The sequence below is a fragment of the Brassica oleracea genome, chromosome C6 (assembly GCF_000695525.1).
Source record: "Brassica oleracea var. oleracea cultivar TO1000 chromosome C6, BOL, whole genome shotgun sequence".
Lineage (NCBI taxonomy): Eukaryota > Viridiplantae > Streptophyta > Magnoliopsida > Brassicales > Brassicaceae > Brassica > Brassica oleracea.
The window spans coordinates 2952807-2957093 of NC_027753.1; the positions used below are offsets into that span (position 1 = coordinate 2952807).

The 4287-nt window shown below is 31.2% G+C and overlaps 1 pseudogene; it reads left to right on the forward strand.

Annotated features, from left to right (window-relative positions):
- The first annotated feature begins 2047 nt into the window (after nucleotides 1-2047).
- LOC106299870 overlaps nucleotides 2048-4287 on the forward strand; it is a 6113-nt pseudogene continuing 3873 nt past the window's right edge.

Below are 4287 nucleotides of genomic sequence, written 5' to 3' on the forward strand. Positions count from 1 at the left end.
ATTTTAAATTTGTATTTTGTGAATAATAAAATTGAAATACTTTTTAAAATCAACATAAGTAAAACTTAAATAAATTTTATTTTTTATTTTCATCTATATTTTAAGTAATAAAAACGAGAAATAGCAAATCGTCAGTACTAAGCAAAATTCTAATAAACTAGTTTGTTCTCTCTTGCTCATTCACGGATATAAATATTAACAAAACAAGATATATTATAAAAATTAGTTAATAGTTTCTTTTCAATCTTCAATTATTTTGTAATTTATATATATGATTTTTTATAAATAATAATATTTTATTTTAATTATACATGTAATTTTGGATATATAGTATCTAGTTGGTTTTGTTATTATTTGCGTATATTGGATTCCATGTAATTCTCCAAATACAACCATAACTTTTTTTTGTTCTTAAACGATTAAATTTTTGATCAAATTTATAATCATACAAGAAAATATCTTGAGATATGCATATATAATATGGCCAGATAAAATTAAATTTTTATTTTTTATTTTTCAATTGCATAAGTAAATTGATACGACTTACATGGAAGTCTTCTAACTATAATTTAATATTGAAGTTTTATTTTTCTGCTGAACGACAGCACATCCTCAACATCGATCGACATCACATCCTCACCATCGATCAACACCACGACCTCACCATCGCTCGACAGCACCACCAGCATTGATCGACAGAAATCCATGTTGCCGATTGAGACAACTTGAAATCCCTGAAAGTTTGAATTGTCTTCATGACATTGCAGACTCGACACAGAAGAGCATTGATGTCTCAAGTTGTTATTCTGCCCCAAATGGAGAAAAAGAGATCACCATGGAAGATTTCTTAGAGCTAGAAGAATTCTTGGAATTGGAGGATGGAGAACAGCTTGGAGATTTGGATTCGAGTAGGGAAGTCACTATGGAAGACTTCTTGGAGCCGGAGGAATGGCTTGACAAGGATTAGAAGCTTGATGATGAACGAAACACTACGGGAAAAGATTTGGAGACTTCGTCAAAAGCTAGTATCGGTCGACACAAACCTGATGAGATCGATCAACAGCACTATAACATATGTTGACAAACCCTAAACCAAAGAATATCATGACTCACTAATTTCACTCATCTATGTTAAAAACAATTCAATTTTTATTATATCTTAATTTATATCACTTACAACTGTTTATAATTACATAATTTCAATTTTTCCATATCAAAATATTTTTTACAAAATATATAATTTATTTTTAAGATCTCCTATATGAGAAGACTTCCTGAAAGTCTTTCAGAAGACTTACAAAACCTCAGAATACTTAACGAGGTTATGTTTGTAAAAATGAATTCTAGTTTCTTATTTGGTCATAAGGGGCTGGTTGTAATTTCATAAGACTTTTGGATTACGTTTTCATTTGATTCAAATTTGGGTATACTTATGTATTTAAAATCAAGTTTTGAGTCATATTTGACAAATTCTCCAATATTAAGTTACGTTTTAAGGATACTCCCGTATAATTAAAAAAAAATACATTATACCTCTAGTGCTAAACCATAATAAAATCCCATGTTAACAATCAGCTGAGTTGATAATGAAATCGGCTGGAAGCGAGTCGCCTTACAGGTCCATTTGGAAGATTTGATTAAGGCCCAAGAGTAGATGAGATAGGCACACATAGGAGAATGAATGAGCCCATTAGTAAACATCGCAGCCCAGCTTGAAAGCAAAATAATCAAGAAAACAGAACAGCTTCAACGGTGGGATAAAGACAATTTTGATCAGGACAGGGATAACCATTCTTGCATGGCTTTGCTGGAAAACAAGATTTACTTATGCTTAAATTCCAAATTTCTTTATAGAGAGACTTCAATGCATTTTTGTTGTCTGAGTAATTTCATTTTTTTGGGTGTAGTGAGTAATTTCATTTGTTTGGACGATAATCAAATGTTGTGTTGATAATTTGTTCCGAGTTGGTTTTGGTTGCTAGTTGGTGGTTGTATGTATCTTCTTTTGTTTCTTGATGAAATAAATACTAATTTAACTCACGTCGAAATGATAAACAAGATTCATATGCTTGTCTGAGAAGCAATGAACAACAATGTTGTAATAAACACGCCCTAGAGCATCATTTGTTGTTCTGAAGTTGAGATTTAAACATCAAAAGTATGTTGAATTCTTATAGGAGCAGAAGGATTCACTCTTCAAGTCTAATAATCAAATGAAAGTCACCATATGGGGTGGAAAGATCAACTTTTTCCTGAAGCCACCGCTGCTGGTACTTCCTCAGTTGTTCCTCTGTCCACGCTTAAGGCCATATATGACAAAGTCACAACAATCACTTAATCTGGTAATTTCTCTGATCTGTCTCTATGTTGCTATCATTACAAATTATTTGTATCGTGGATGTTTGTGAGTTACATATCTTTAAAAGCTGGTGGCATGTTTGTTTAAATGTCACCATTAGAATAACAAAAGATAATTCTAGTGAACACTTTTCAATTCACTTGTCGTAGAGTTGCAATATATATAACAAGTAACAACTGGCCATCAAGAGAGAAAAAGAGAGATTTTTTGTAGTTTCAAACCGAGGTCGAAGGTTTTTACAGCTTCAACATCGGCTTATTTGATTTGTTTGCTTTCCTTTTTTTGATTTATTTTGCTTCAAATATTTTGATTGTTCTTTTGTGTGTTTTAACAATAGATTGGAAAGACAAAAAACTTCGGTTAAGTTGAACCATTTAGAAAAGGTAATTGATAGATCCAGAAGCGGATGGTGGTGTCTTGTGACGGTTCTTACCGGTTTCAGTCATTGATGGTTTTTCATTTGATGGTGATGGAATTCTTGCTGCAAACTATGGTTAATCTGAAAGACAGCATGAAATTCTAATTAATTGATTGTTTGGAACAGTAATATTTTTGACTTTGTTATTAACAATATAGCAATATAAAAAGTTGTTTTTCGGTGGCTCCTACTGCAGCAATAAAAAGAGAGGGGCAGTCGTTATAAATTCAGTTTGAAGCATGTTTTTTTTGGATTAATATGAAGATTATCTCCCAAGAGATTCGACTACTCTTGAAGCAATATAGATTTTTTATATGAAAAATCTTTAACTATCCATACGCAAAATAGATGTGTTAACACTGGATCTCTACTGGTGTATTCCTTTTCTACATTTGTTTTTCTAGTTCTCATTGTTTAAAACTCTTTACGTAAAAGATTTAATAATAAAATCCATCATTAAAAAAACAACTAACAACCAAAGAAACAATTTGTAAACATTCGCCAGTCTTGTGTAGTTGGAGATCATTGATTAATATTTAATACAAACTAGAGTACCTTTATGGGTAGATGACGCTCTACATGGATGTATAAAGAAACCTTATGCACTTACTTGATACTAAAAAAATCGATTGAAGCCATATGTTTTTCCACATGATCATAGCTTGAGAGGTTCTCAAATAAAGATTGGCATTTTAGGTTCATCATTTGCATTTTTAAACTAGGTTGGATCGAATTGTATATTGTTAAGGGTTTTAGGATGATTTTCAAGGCTTTCATTATGGACCCATTGGGGTCTAACAAAAAGTCTTGTTGGTTGGATTGAATTGAAAATAAAAATCAGTTCTTGTTACATGAAAATAAAACTTGACATGCATCATATTAAAGGCTAATCAAAAGAGTAATGAACTTTATGAAATTGTATGTATCGAAGAAAACATATTTTTTAGCTTTGTCTTCTCTACATCACATAATATAAAAATGAAAGTATACAGACATACACAACCCTTGAAAAGTGAAATTTGAACAATTATATAATGAGATAGGACATATTATATATAAGAATAAGAACGTGATTCAAAGAGATTTACACAACTGCAAAAACTATCATGAATAATACACAATTAATGAATAAGATGACTTAATAAAATGTGGGGAGAATTGCCAAGTGTGACTCAAAACTTGGAGTAAAACCCAAAACAATACCCCAACTTGGGTCAAAGGCAAAAGTAACCTAAAAGGCTATTGAAATTACAACTATCCCCTTGTGACCAAACAAAAAAACGGAATTCTTTTTACGTTTCTACCCCTCGCAAGTCGTCTGTTTAGACGACTTGAAAATAAGTCGTCCAGACGACTTAACTTAAAGTCGTCTGGACAGTTAGTCTTAAACATAATTTAAAAATTTTGTAAAAAATATTTTGATAAGTGAAAAATGGGAATTATGTAATTAACATATGTCTTAGGAGGTATAAACTAAGATCTAACAAATTTCAATTGTGTTCCGCATAGA